Consider the following 15,362-nt stretch of genomic DNA (forward strand, 5'->3'; position numbering starts at 1 on the left):
GATATTTTAATTTGATTTTAATTTGATTTTAATTTGGTTTTTAACATAATTTTAAAAAGAAACGGCAAAAAAATCAATATTTCATTTTAATTGTATTTTAAACTTAGTATTTTGTATGGTTTGTCTGTTTTTTAACTTGCTGTAAGCCGCCCTGAGTCCGCTAGGAGAAGGGCGGGGTATAAATTTAATAAAACCTAAAACCTAAAACCTAAACCTATTCCATTCCATTCCATTCCATTCCATATTCTATTCTAATTCTATTCTAATTCTATTCTACCCTATCCTATTTTAATTCTATTCTATTCTATTCTACTCTACTCTATTCCCTATTCTACTACTCTATTCTATTAATTCCAATTTTTTTTTAGGATATTTGCTAAACATTTGCCCGCTTCCTACGTGGTGGAATAGCTCTTTAAATGAAGCCAGCATCCTGCAGATTGCTAGTTTCTTTTTTTCTTCAGGCACAAAGCAAACAAAATTAGCGTTTCCTTGAGTTTGAAGTTCACCTTCTCGTCTTTCTTGGCATTCAAGGGCTTTTACCGCCAATCAATGGGGACATTTTTCTCTGTTGACAGAAGCCTCTTTCCAACTTCTGCCCGCTGGGCCAGAGGTGGTGTTTGTGTTGGCCAGGCTTGGCACCCTAATGATCCAATTGGGGAAAATTAAAAGTCTGGAGTCCTCTTTTTTCCTTTGGCGATCCTCACTCCCACTCTCTTCCTGCCTCTTCTGTGGGGGCTAGGCATTTTGCAGGGTCTGCCTGCACCCCCTCAGAGGAACCTCAGCATTAAGGTGGTCCTTCTGCTTCCCAGTTTTATGCAGCTGTAATCACTGCTTGCCATCCTTAACTCTGCAAGTTGGTCTACTACCTCAATCAGCAGTGTCATTCCCCTGTTCGTCCCTGACATAAAAATAGGATTTTAATGGAGGCATCCGGGAGGATCAGCCTTTGATAAGCATCGCCCGATGGCCCCTTTTCAACCTTTTTTCTAAAAAAAAAAAAAGGTGGCATCTTTCTGGGGTCAGAGTTTGGAATAGCAGAAAAGGAAAAAGAAAGTGGAGAAATATGGGGAAATATTGGTAGTTCAAGGTTGAAATGAAAGGTCCTCCTTGCTCTCTGAGCTTGGTTGTTTTCTTGCAGATGTTTCAGTACCGAACTGGGTAACCTCATCGGTGCTGGAAGGGAGTGGGCTTTGTGGGGAGGGGGGAGGAGGAGGAGGAGGAGGAAGAAGAGGAGGAGGAGGAGGAGGAAGAGAAGGAGGAGGAGGAGGAGGAGGAGGGGAGAAGGAGGAGGAGGAGGAGGAGGAAGAAGAAGAGGAGGAGGAGAGACTGAGGGGTCCTTGGTGCTCTCTGAACTTGGTTTACTTGCAGACATTTCAATACCCAACTAGATAACTTCATCAGTGCTGGAAGGGAGTGGAGTTTGCAGGGAGGAAGAGGAGAAGGAGAAGGAGGGATCCTTAGTGCTCTCTGAGTTTGGTTGTTTTCTTGCAGACCTTTCATTACCCAGCTAGGTAATGCCATCAGTGCTAGAAAGGGAGTGGGATTCATGGAGGAGGAGGAGGAGGAGGAGGAGGAAGAAGAAGAGGAGGACGAGGAGGAGGAGGGGGGGGAACTAAGAGGTTCTTGGTGCTCTCTGAGCTGGGTTGTTTACTTGCAGACATTTCATTACCCAACTAGGTAACATCATCAGTGCTAGAAGGGAGTGGGATTTGCAGGGAGGAGGAGGAGAAGGAGAAGGAGGGATCCTTAGTGCTCTCTGAGCTTGGTTGTTTTCTTGCAGACCTTTCATTACCCAGCTAGGTAATGCCATCAGTGCTAGAAAGGGAGTGGGATTAATGGAGGAGGAGGAGGAGGAGGAGGAGGAGAGGGGGGGAACTAAGAGGTTCTTGGTGCTCTCTGAGCTGGGTTGTTTCCTTCTGGATATTTCATTACCCAACTGGATAACATCATTAGGGCATCCTCAGAAAGTGGAAAAGGTTTACACACTAAACTGAAGGATTGTGAAAAATAGGATTGGTGTATGTGCCCCCTTTTTTGGGAGGTCTGGAAAGAGCAGAAACCGAGTCTTCAGTTTGGGGCCCAATTTCACTCCGGTTGCAGAAAAGTTGGGCTGGTGGAAGGAGACACATCTGGGGAGCATTAGCCAAATACCAGCCGTTTCCCACAAAGGTTTCTTCCTCCCCCCCCCGTCTTCTCTCTCCCCCTCCTCAACCTTCATCCTTAGAAGAAGACTGAAATGCAAGCCGATCTTTAAAGGGCCCCAGACAGCCCCCCCCCCGTGGAAGGATTTTTCTCTCCCCCCCCCCGCCCGCCCCTCCGAAGAAGACGTTAGAACCATGTGGGGGTGGAAAAATGACTCCCAGCTCGGCCCCTGGATCCAAAACCCGTCTTATTTTTGGAATTATTTCTGTTTTCTTGGCCGCCGCCCCTCCCCCCGACCCCCATTTCTCCATGGTTTGATTTGTGGAGACCCCAGGGCAGGGTTGATCTGCCCCTCCGATGATTTTAGGGATTGCAGTGGCTTCCTTGAGGTTCAAATCTATTCACGGTTTGGAAATCTTAAAAATAAAAGGGGGGAGGGCTTTTATTGCCCCAGCCCGAGGCTCAGAGATATCATGGGAGCTTGCTTTCAAGGTGATGGTTATCATCCGTCTTAACAGAATAACAGAATTGGGAAGGGACCTTGGAGGTCTTCTAGTCCAGCCCCTTGCTCAGGCAGGAGACCCTACACCATTTCAGACAAATGGCTGTCCAGTCTCTTCTTTAAAACTTCCAGTGTTGGAGCACCCACAACTTCTGAAGGCAAGTCGTTCCACTGATTAATTATTGCTACTGTCAGGAAATTTAACAGAATAACAGAATTGGAAGGGACCTTGGAGGTCTTCTAGTCCAACTCCCCGCTCAAGGAGGAGATCCGTTACCATTTTGGACAAATAACGGAGGGGGGGCAGACTTCTAGCCCCATATGTCTTCAGCTGCCTCCGGGTCACTGTCTAGCTGAGTAAGGAAGCTACAGCTGCAGGAGCCCAAGAATAAAAGAGCTGGATGGGAGCCTGGAGGTCTTCTAGTCCAACCCCCTGCTCAAGCAGGAGACTCTATACCATTCTGGACAACTGGCTGTCCGGTCTCTTCTTAAAAGTCTCCAGATGGAGCACCTACAACATCTGGAGGCAAGCCGTTCCACTGGTTAATTGTCCTCTCTGTCAGGAAATTTCTCCTTAGTTCTGGGCTGCTTCTCTCCTAGAACTAAGGAGAAATTTCCTGACAGTTAGAACAATCAATCATCTTCTACCATGGAGTTTCAAACCCCCATTGACAAGCTGAGGCGTTTGCCAGAGTTTTCCAGACAGGAGGGATGAAAAAGGGACTTGAAAATCATAAATAACCAACGTGTTAAACTCTCTAAAGCAGGGGTAGGCAACCTTGGCTCTTTTATGACTCGTGGACTTCAATTCCCAGAATTCCTGAGCCAGCCATGCTGAGGGGAAAGGGAGAGGTTTCCAAGCTGAGCCAGGCTGGCTCAGGAATTCTGGGAGTTGAAGTCCACGAGTCATGAGGGGGGCCATAGTTCCCCCCATGCTGGCTGAGGAATTCTGGGAGTTGAAGTCCACCAGTCATAAAAGAGCCGAGGTTGCCTACCCCTGCTCTAAAGCAACAGGGGTGGCCTTCTGTGGCAACTCTGTCCGTGTCTCGTTAAGTTACACAGGATTTCATGGCCCAGCCTTTGAAAGTTGTAATTGTGATGGGTCAGGTGTGAATCATCAGGGTCTCCTTAGCTGAGCTCAACCGGCCTGGAAGCTAAGTGGGATCTGACCTGGTTCGTACCTGGAGGGGCAACCCCCAAGCCCTGTTAGGGATGTAGCCTCTCCTGGGAAGCAGACAAAACAACACGTAGTTGCCAGCAAAACAACCTAGACGCGAGGACGGAGGTTCGTTCTCCGAGCTTTGTGGGTTGGTTCCAAACGTTGCGTTACCCCACGAGGTAACTTCAGCGGCGTTTAGGGGGCGTCCGTGTTCTTCCGGTGTGGGTGTGTCGAATGAGGGTCTTGTGACGGAAAAGTTGGAAAAGTGTAATTTTGACGGCTTGGGGTTCTGGGCTTTTTCAGTTTGGGAATAAATATACATTTCCAAAGTGGGAAGACGTAGACATTTAATAAATAAATAAAAGACCTTCCTTGCGCGGTGTAGGAAATACAGAGGAACATATGGTAAAGTTAGGACTTTTACTGCAATGGGTCCTCAACCGTGGCAACTTTAAGGCTTGTGGACTTCAACTCCCAGAATTCCTCAGCCAGCTTTGAAGTCCACAAGTCTTAAAGTTGCCAAGGTTGAGGACCCTTGATCTAATGGACCTTGAGCACTTATCTGTTCCGTTGCCAACTTTAACACATAGAATAGCAAAATGTGCCAGAGATGGTGGGTTGGGAGGGGAAAAAAGGACAACTAGAGGGATGAATTTGAGGGATTCAAATCAAGAGAGGTCAAGATGGGGGAGACTTCCCAGTGGTGGAGCCCTCTTGAAGAGCAGCTGCTGGGACAGATGGACAGGAATACTAATGCCATTTTGTTTCCACTGATGGATTTGGGGATCCAGAAGGTGGGTCTTTGCTACGATCCAGGAGAGTCTCTTCTGAGGCTGACTTGAAAAGGGATCTGATCAGTTACACTTTAAACAAGAGCGTCCATTTCATCTTCTCTGGACGATGCTCCGTGAATCGAACGAGATTTATTTCTGGATAGGCTCGTCTATACGATGGTGATAAAATTGGAGAAGCAACTTACTGGCTGGTTAAAATATCTTGGGCTTCATTTTCTCCTCTGCTCGGCCAGTCTGACACTTTAGAAACTGTACTTCAAAAGCTGTGACACGCCTTTTCTAACTAGGACTTTGAATTATTCTAGAATGAAAGGATGGGGATTTAAAAAAAAAAACCCGAATAAACCGCGGAAAGTTTCAAGGGGTGCATAATTTGAAAATCAGAATGCTGAAGACATTTCTTTTCGTCTGCCAATTTTGTTTTAAAAAGAAGAACAACACAACGGATATTTTTTTAAAGGATACCCAATCGCTTTAAAAAAAAAAAAAAAAAAACCTGAAATCAAAATCCAATTTATTCCAGACAATTATAAAAAAAAAGAGAGAGAGAAGTCAAACTAAATTTGTTCAAACCATCCCCTCTCTCTTTCCCAGGTTCTCAAGAGCCTTTCAGTTGATGCTGGTTTTGTTCTCTTGGCCTTTTGAGTCTTAATAATAATAATAATAATAATAATAATAATAATAATAATAATAATAATAATAATAATAATAATAATAATAATAATAATAATAATAATAATAATAATAATAATAATAATAAAGTTGGAAGGGACCTTGGAGGTCAACTAGTCCAACCCCCTGCTCAGGCAGGAAACCCTATACCATTTCGGACAAATGGCTGTCCAGTCTCTTCTTAAAAACTTCCAGTGTTGGAGCATTCACCACTTCTGGAGGCAGGTTGTTCCACTGGTTAATTGTTCTCACTGTCAGAAAGTTTCTCCTTAGTTCTAGGTTGCTTCTCTCCTTGATGAGTTTCCCTCCATTGCTTCTTGTCCTGCCTTCAGGCACCTTGGAAAATAGCTTGACTCCCTCTTCTTTGGGGCAGCCCCTGAGATATTGGAACCCTGCTATCATGTCCCCCCTGGTCCTTCCTTAAACTAGACATACCCAATTCCAGCAACAGTTCCTTATATGTTTTAGCCTCCAGTCCCCTAATCATCTTTGTTGCTCTTCTCTGTACTCTTTCTAGAGTCTCAGCATCTTTTTTACATCGTGGTGACCAAAACTGGATGCAGGATTCCAAGTGCGGCCTTACTAAGGCCTTGTAAAGTGGTATTAATATATATTATATTAATCTATATTATCCTTTAAAAGAGAGAAGGTCTTTAAAGGAAGAATTCCTTGTTTAAATTAGAACAGGGAAATGTCTTGTGGCCATACCTACCTTGCAGATCTTGGATATGGGGGACAAAAAGTCCGATTTGTCGGTAAAGGCCCATAAATCTTTGTCTAATGTTGGTGTCTAGCTTCAACGGCCTTGCATGAGCTGGTGTCTTCTGGAGAGGTTGGCTCAAGATACGCAAAGACCGCTTGGCGAGACTTGGGGTCTTCTCCTCTCATCCTTCTAGGTAGGACCCCAGATTTCACTGTAGCTTTCGAGACAGATGCATCTAAGACAGACCTCCCCCCCCCCAATTCTTGCTGCTTGCTATCAAGCTTGCATTACCTTCCCCACACACACACGAGAAAGAAAAAGAAGCATGCTAGACAGCAAAGTGACCACTTATTAAATCACTTTGGGTCCCTTCAGATGGACCAGAACCCTTCCACACTATCCTACACTCCTCCCTGGCTTGGGAGTAGCCAGGTAGAACTAAAGTCAACTCGGTTAGTAGCCATACAGAGTTGCCCTTAAATGTTTCCTGCCTGCCCATCTCGTTGTCTTTCTTTGTCCGCCCTGAAAACCATCGCAAGCAACTGACCCACAACCCACACAAGCAACCCAAGCCCCTTTGGAAGATGCTGGTTGGAGGTGCGGCATTAATAGCCACAAGACTCCCGGTGATGTGTCCTTTTCCATTAGATGGGGCACTTTTTTTTATTTTGGCTTTCAACCCTTCTTCCCAACCGCAGGGATTATCCTCCGTGGGTCTTTCTGCATTTTTTTCCGCCCTTCGTCTCCCTCCCTTTACTTCTTCCTCTCTCTCCCCTCGCTCGCCTCTTTGGCTGTCCCTCCGTTCCCAAGCTATATAATCAAATCTTTCCACAGTTAAATTTTTACAAAGCTCCCCTGATTTATTTTTTTTTTCCCCTTTCCCATCAACGTTGCCATGATTCCGAAAAGCTCGCCAATCTCTTAAGACGTCCTTCTACTTATATCGATATGGAATAGCCGGAAGATGATCTGTCACCCTGGGCAAATATCTCAAATTGGCATCCATGCCGCCCAGGTAACTAGGGAGACAGGTAGAGTGCAGATATACGCAATGGATGCACAGCACGACGGCCAAAGCAGCCTGGTCCCTACTAGCAATGGAGGCTCAGCAATCTTCAGCCCCTTTTTCAAAGATTTAGGAAAGATGCCCCAAACATCTGGAAGAGACTTGGAAACCAGCCCTGTGAAGGAGCGGGCTGGGTTAGAAAAATAAGGCATCCATTTTTTTCCCCATGCTGACCCTCTTGTCTTGGGGCTCCCGTTGCAGAAGTTGCATCCTTTTAAAACTGCAGAAGGAAAATTCATTGGGGGCTACGCAAGGGTGGAGAACCCCACGGCAGGAGAGAGAGAGAGAGAGGGACGGACAGTTGAAAGACAAGAGACCAGTTTGAGACAGGGCAGGGGTCTCTGGGGAGGCGGAGGCTGGCGTGCAGCTGGGGTGCTCCTCGGCCGTCTCGTCTCCGTCCCGGCGTGGTGCTGCATATCCCAGCCCAGCCTAACCAATGTGCAGACTACTGTACAATCTCGTAGTCCTGAACAGGTAGTCCGAACACTGGGTAGACGGAGTGGATCTTCTCAGTCCAGATTTTTGGTGAAGAACGGAGCGCTGGGTTCTCTGCTCCCCCAACGCCTTTGCCCCTTTGACAAGAAATCAAGGGGGGGGGAGAAAGAGAAAAGAGAGAGGCGTCAAAATAGTCCCTAGAGAGGTAGAAAAGGGATAGATAGAAGGGGTAAGAGAGATTAAATCTGGCATGCAGAGATGGAGACTTACTTGGGCACTGAAGAAGTTTAAGGATGCATGTGGTCCTTTCTGCCTTTAGCTCTTGAGATCTCCAGCTTTTTTCCTTCTGTAGATTCTTCTTCTTCTTCTTCTTCTTCTTCTTCTTCTTCTTCTTCTTCTTCTTCTTCTTCTTCTTCTTCTTCTTCTTCTTCTTCTTCTTCTTCTTCTTCTTCTTCTTCTTCTTCTTCTCTTCCTTCTCATTCTTCTTCATTCTTCCTCATTCTTCCTCATTCTTCTTCTTCTTCTTCTTCTTCTTCTTCTTCTTCTTCTTCTTCTTCTTCTTCTTCTTCTTCTTCTTCTTCTTCTTCTTCTTCGGAAGAAGGTTGGAAGGAGAACGCAACAAACAAACAAAATTAAAAAAAAATCCTTAAAATTAAACAAGTAAATAAATTGCCAGTTAAGACACAAATGCAGACCGTCTCCTGGTCTTTGGCCAATTCTTTTGGGCCCCAACCATCCACATCACATTTTCCCCCCCAAAGTCTTGGGACGTTTAGGGAGATTTTGAGAGGAAGAGGGGGGGGACGTTGTCCAGAAGAACCCCACTTCTCTTGGCATCCCAAGCAGATGGTCAAGGGATCCCGCTGTTCGGTTCCTCAAGCTGGCCGCAAAGTTTGTTGACCCACCTTGGCCGGTAGCCTGTGCCGCTCGCCTCTGGCGACCACGCGCGCGATCTGCCTCCCCCTCCTTTGTGGCCTCCCAAGCGCCCCCCTCCCCACCCCCAGCATCTGGCACTCATGCCTCCTCCCTTCCTCCAGCCTTTGCACCCTCCCTCCCTCCTTCCTTCCCTCTTGCTTCTTCTCCTCCTCGGATTCTGCCTGAATTGACGTGGCAGAACTTACTTGCCTCCAAGGAGGAGCTTGTCAATTGCCAGGAAGGTCAGAGTTCGAGAAGAACCGAGCCGTCTGGTGGAGAAGGATGGTGGGGGGGGGGAAGAGAAAGCCTCCCCACCTTGAGAGGGCGCCTGGAGGGATGTCATCCTCCCCTTTGGTGCATAGCTTCCATGTAGTGATTCCAGATGTTCCTTGGGCCTTGCACTCTGCTTCCTCTCCGAGGCTGTCAGGGATAAAGAGGGCTTTATGTGTGATGCACAGACTCACCAGCACACGCCAGAGAGAGAGAGAGAGAGAGAGAGAGAGAGAGAGAGAGAGAGGCCAGGAGGGGAGAAGCAGAACCCGCCAATCAGCCAAAACGGAAAAGAAACCAAATAAATAGAGAGTCTGGAAGGATGCCGTTGACTCCCTTGCCCTCCGCCGAGGACTGCTGGCTGGCTTCATCCTCACATTCTTTTTTTCTTTCTTTTTTTTTTAATGCTCCTTGACTTTGGAGGAGGTGGGATTGTGGGAAGACGTTTAGCAGATTGAAACATGCTGGGACGGGAAGGAAGAAAGAGGCCAACCAGTTCAGAAATAGGGATCTGTTGAAGGTCAACGTGCCTCCATTAGCAACATCTGGGTGTCGACAAGTTTTCCCACCCCAGGGAATATTTTGCGAGGAGAACCTTAGAGCAGACCCACAGCCTTCCATAGCTTCTTTTGTAGGACTTCCCAGTAGCTTTTGGGACCTCTTCAGAGGGCGCACGCACAACCAGGAGAACATTAGGATCTTGGCAGACGTGAACATTGGGCGCTATCTAACAAAATGAAATTCAATGGTGAAAAAAGTGAGGGTCTACATTTAGGCAAGAAAAACCAAATGCACAGGTGTAGTATGGGTGGTACCTGGCTCAATAGTAATAACTGTGAGAGGGATCTCGGAGTCCTAGTGGACAATCCCTTAAATAGGAGCCAGCCGTGTGTGGCAGCTGCCAAAAAAGCCAACACAGTGCTAGGCTGCATTAACAGAGAGATAGAATTAAGATCACGTAAAGTGTTAATACCGCTTTACAATGCCTTGGTGAGGCCACACTTGGAATCCTGCATCCAGTTTTGGTCACCACGATGTAAAAAAGATGTTGAGACTCTAGAAAGAGAGCTGAGAAGAGGAACAAAGATGATCAGGGGACTGGAGGCTAAAACATAAAGAACGGTTGCTGGAATTGGGGATGTCTAGTTTAATGAAGAGAAGGACGAGTGGGGACATGATAGCAGTGTTTAAGTATCTCAAGGGTTGCCCCAAAGAAGAGGGAGTCAAGCTATTCTCCAAAGCACCTTCTGAAGGCAGGACAAGAAGCAACGGATGGAAACTAACCAAAGAGAGAAGCAACTTGGAACTAAGATCAGAACCGGGCCATGATGTGAACTATGATGGCATTCCTTATCTGGACCATCTTGACGTGTGATGATCCAGCTAGAATTTCAAAACAGGGAATTGGAGAGATGGGATTCCCTGATTTTTTCCCCCCCTACCTCAGTTGATCAGCTTTCCAAAAGACCAATGAAGATATCAGTCCTTACTATATCTCATTCCTGTCTCCTTCATGGGTAGCTTCTGAAAGCAGCAGCTAGCGTTTTCTTGAATAACAGGGTTGGGAGGGACCTTGGAGGTCTTCTAGTCCAACCCCCTGCTCAAGCAAGAGACCCTATAACAGGGGTAGGCAACCTTGGCTCTTTGATGACTTGTGGACTTCAATACCCAGAATTCCTGAACCAGCCATGCTAACTCAGGAATTCTGGGAGTCCACAAGTCATTAAAGAGCCAAGGTTGTCTATCCCTGCCCTAGACCATTCCAGACAAATGGCTGTCCAGTCTCTTCTTGAAAACCTCCAGTGTTGGAGCACCACAACTTCTGGAGGCCAGTCGTTCCACTGATTAACTGTTCTGTCAGGAACAATGAATCCGTGGAATGATTTTTGGAGGCTTCTGGACTTCTTGACTTGGCGTCTTTCCGTCATTCTAACTGGAAAGACACCTATAACCAGAACCGGGCTGTGATGTGAAGTATGGTGGCATTCCTTATCTAGAACATCTCGAGGTGTGGAATGGAGGCTAGGTGGAAATCCATTTTGGCCCCGTTTGTATTCTACAAATGCACCATGGAGCTCAGACGTTATGTTCCTCCTTCCTTTGGTTGCGTCTTGGTCCTGGGAGGAACACACATCTCTTGGTCCTAGGAGACAACAGCTCTTCTTACGTATCTCACTTCACCCAAATCATGCCTTTGAGAACCGCCAGCCCTGGGACATCTTCCTGTAGCATGAACAATGAAGTGTGGCTTTCTGGTCCTCGGCCAAGAAAGGGAGGTCTCCTCCCTTCTCGTCTGGCCCTAATCCTGCCTGCAGACCCTCTCCCACCCCTCTCCAGGCTTGGTGGGGCTGTCCCACCACACGCACAAGGCAGCCTGATTGCTAACACATGGGCAGAAGGCGGCGGGGGGCGGGCAGCCCCTTTGAAAACCCTCTGGCCTCTCCAGAACTTTGCTTGCAAAACCCCGTCGTCGTTGCTTTCTCCTCTCTGTCGTTTAGGCAATGAAGTCAGAGAACTTGATATAAAACAGGCTGGGCTGGAAGGGGAGAGAGGAGAGGCCAGGGGATTGCAGAGAGGGGGACGGGTGGGCTCCCTCCGTGTGCCCAAAACTGGAGTGGCGACACTGGAGCTTAAAAAAATAAAGAAGGTGAGTTTGATGCTGGAGCTGTGTGGTAGCTTCACCAGTTTCAGGTCAACCTGGAAGCGTTTGAAATCACTCCCCCCATCTTGTCCTGGGCTGGGTTGTCCAGACCAAACCTGGGTGACTTCAACTGATGTTTTGAAGGCCACATATATATTTTTTTTGAAGCCTTTGAAATTGATTCCCCTGGCTCCGAGTTTGACCTTGTTTGGGTGGTCCAGGCCTCTTGGCAAAACTTGAGTGTCTTCTCAGAGGTTTTGAAGGCCACGGTCTTGTGATGGAGCACGGCGAGGTTTTGGAAAAGGGAGCAGCCACTTGTAGGAAATCCAGTTGTGTGTGAATTCAGACCGGGCTTTTAGCGCAAGTCCCCCGCTTGGAAAGCTTTACTGTACTGTGAAACGATCCCCACAACGCCATCAAACTCTAAATGTTGGTTTATATTGAAAGAGGGGGAAAATATTTAAATCCCTGAAAGAGAGTTGCAGTCTCAGTTCAGTCCACTCATGTTGGAGATGTCCTCTTTCCTGTCCCCTAATTTTTAGAGGGTGGTCCTTGGGCACCACCCGGAAGGTACATGCAACCCCCCCCTCAAAAAACCCCTACATAAGATTCCTGTACAATCTGACTTGTGGAATTGATTACACGCCATTAAGTCTTATCTATCTATCTATCTATCTATCTATCTATCTATCTATCTATCTATCGACCTACCTACCTGCCTACCTACAAACCTACCTACCTATCTATCTAGAGAGATAGAGATAGGTAGGTGGATAGATAGATAGATAGATAGATAGATAGATAGATAGATAGATAGATAGATAGATAGATAGATAGATAGATAGATAGATATAATTTTTTTAGGATTAGGGATAGGGTTGGGGTCGGGGTTAGGGTTAGGATTTTTTAAAATAACATTCTTAATATTTAGCAAACAACATGTTGTCTGGGTTCATGTATTTAAAAAACAATGAATAATAATTATCATAAACCATATGTTAATTAATCGCTCAATAGTCTTCTTACTAGTAGTATATATTCAGTGTCACATATCACATTCCTTTCTCTCTAACTCGTTTTCCTAGCCATTGATAAAAATTGTCCCATGTTCTAAAATAAACCGACTCTTCTTTCTCTTTTATCTTTAAAGTCAGTCTGTCCATTTCTGCACACTCTAAAATTTTCTTGATTAGTTGTTCTTCTTGTTGGTAGGTTTTCATTTTTTTCCCAATATTGGGCGAATACAATTCTTGCTGCGGTGAGCACCTGTAAAATTAAATACACGCAGTCTTTCTCATAATTTGCTCCTGTTTATTCCTAACAAAAATAATTCTGGCTTACCATCTATATGTTTTTTTTAGTCATTTTCTCCAACAGAAGTGCACTTTGCTTACACGCCCATCAAGTCTTGATGGACTCATAGCAGCTTACATGCAGAGAGGTTTGATTCGTGAAGACACACATGTCTGCTTAGTTCTAATGCCTGGATAGACGTGAATTACTTAAAACAAAACACACGTTAATGGAACCGAAGCATCCGCGGACTTTTCCTCTAGCCACTGGTTTGCAATTCCATGAGGCTTTTGCTGTCTGCAAAACTCTCGGTGCTTAGTTCAATTGGTTAGAAAGAAGAGCTCAGACGCTGAGCTACACACACACACACACACACACACACACACACACACACACACACGGGTGGCTGGGTGGGCAAGCAAGCTGGAAAAGGGTTGGAATTAATCAGCAACGTGATGTTTAGTTTGGAGGAGAGGAAAAAAAAAATTCAAATGGGAAGTCTGGCGGCTGGAAGCCAAATACCAGGTTTGCTGTTATTTTGAAGGACGCCTCTGGGCCTCCAGAAATTGAGAAGAAGGGAGGAGGAAGAGGAGGAGGAGGAGGAGGAGGAGGAGGAGGAGGAGGTGGCGGCAGCCCAGAACTTGGCTTACGCAACCTCTTAGCTGCAACCCTGAAAAAAAAAATGACAACGCCGAGATGCTAAACATTTTCAACTGAGAACAAGGTCCTTCCGTTCGCCTTCTGGAGGGTGGGTGTTTTAAGATGTCTCTCCTCCCTCAAGGTTGGAGTGAGGTTCTAGCAAGGAGCAGGACAATCTGGGTGTCTTCCAGACGACCTTTTTGGTTCTTGTCCTCTTGAGCTTCCGCGTGGCACTCTAAATTCTCTTGCAAGGCATCGGGTTTTGTCCAAACCATTTGACTTTGTCCAAAACGATGAGTCTTTGTTGACTCCCAGCTCCATAGGATCAGACTAGGGCTTCGTGCTTGACCCGACAAGCTGGGGGGAACCCTAAATGTTGGCAACTCAAGGGTGCGATGGAGCTGTCTGTTCTCCTGTTTGAGAACCGCCTGCCAGACCTCTTGATGAACCATCAAAACTTCTCTCCCATCTGGAAACATTTAGATGACCATCACTTTCTATGAAATGAGTTTGCAACACTTCGCTTGGGTTCTTAATCACCAGGCAGACCAAACTGAAACTGCCAGGAAACTCAGCTGAATAGTTGAGGTTTTGGAGATGCTTCGGAGCAGGGAGATTTCTACCAGATTGGTCCTGGGAAAGGCAGACACAAACCCCCACCCCGTCCTCTTAGGGAGGAAGACAAATTGTCTGAGATAACCAAGATGGAATCAATCTTTGGACGATGCAAATAAGGGAAATGCTGTAGATTTGGATAAATCTCTCGAGTTGCTTTCTCGGTCTTCCTTCTCTTTCCAGCTTCTAATTCAGGGGTCTTCAAACTTGGCCCTTTGATGACTTGTGGACTTCAACTCCCAGAATTCCTCAGCCAGCTTGCCTGGCTGAGGAATGCTGGGAGTTGAAGTCCACAAGTCATCAAAGGGCCAAGTTTGAAGACCCCTGCTCTAGTTCAACGCAAATACCATTTTTTATTTTTTTTTGTAAAGTTTTTATTGGTTTTTTTTCACACAATTCAATAGTATTTATTCAACAAACGTGTTGTTTGAGTTTATCGATATAAATAAAAATGTAAATGTTCGTTTGTTCAAAATCTTAAATCTCCAAAAGTTCTTCACCGATTGCTTTGAAATTTTGACACAACGTTGCATTCGAATACGCGCGTTTTTATATACCTATATTATATAGATGTCACACCTGTGACAGGTAAAAACATGTTTTTTTGAAAAACAGCGTCATCTGTTGGATGTAAAAGCAACACACACTTTTACCAGAGTGAGCCACAGCAACGCGTGGCCGGGTACAGCTAGTTCACTAATAGAAATTTAATTCCTCATCCTTTATTCTTCTCTCCAGCCACTGATAAAATAAGTCCCATGTTTGATAGTATTCTGTTTCTTCTTTTGCTCTCAACTTCAAAGTGAGTCTGTCCATTTCTGCACATTCTAGTATTTTTTTAAATTATTTCTTCCTCTGGTGGTATTTCTTCATTTTTCCAATGATTCTTGCCGCTGTTATTACATGTAAAATGAAGTATATACTTTGTTTATCAATCTTTTCCGGCATTGTACCTAGTAAAAAAAAAAGGCTTAAAATCTACCTGCTTTCCCAATATCTTTTCTAGGCAAGTATGTATTTTTGTCCAGTACCTCTTTGCTTTAAAACATGTCCACCAGACATGATAATAAGTACCTGACTTATGTTTACATTTCCAACATCTATCGGACATATTTTTTTAAACATTTTTGCTTAATCTTGCTGGTGGTGAGTGCCATCTATAAAACATTTTATATAGGTTTTCTTTATAAGAAGTTGACGCTGCAAATACCACTTTTTAAATGTACCTTTTATTTAAGTCTTGTTTCACTTGTATTTCTATATGATTTCTCATCTCAGTAATGCATTCTCCCCAATAGATCCTTTGGTGGAAGTCCTTTCTTACTAATAAAATTATTTTATATTTGGGCTTGAGATATACGTGCTGTATGCACCACGTATGACCACAGCAGCCTGATCCCTACTAGCAGTTGAGGCTCAGCAGCCCTCAGCCCCATTTCCAAGATTTAAGAGGTCAGGCCCCAAACATCTGGAAGAGACTTGGAAACCTGCCCTGGAAAGGGGGTGGGGTGCT

General features: G+C 45.5%; 1 protein-coding gene across 1 annotated transcript in view; it reads left to right on the forward strand.

The window, feature by feature from the left end:
• Nucleotides 1-15,362, forward strand: part of LOC107297660 (dynamin-1-like) — a 43,862-nt gene that overhangs the window by 19,506 nt on the left and 8,994 nt on the right. The gene's annotated exons all lie outside the window — the stretch shown is intronic.

The sequence above is a fragment of the Protobothrops mucrosquamatus genome, unplaced genomic scaffold, assembly GCF_001527695.2.
Source record: "Protobothrops mucrosquamatus isolate PMUCROS unplaced genomic scaffold, P.Mucros_1.0 scaffold3443, whole genome shotgun sequence".
Classification (NCBI taxonomy): Eukaryota; Metazoa; Chordata; class Lepidosauria; order Squamata; family Viperidae; genus Protobothrops; species Protobothrops mucrosquamatus.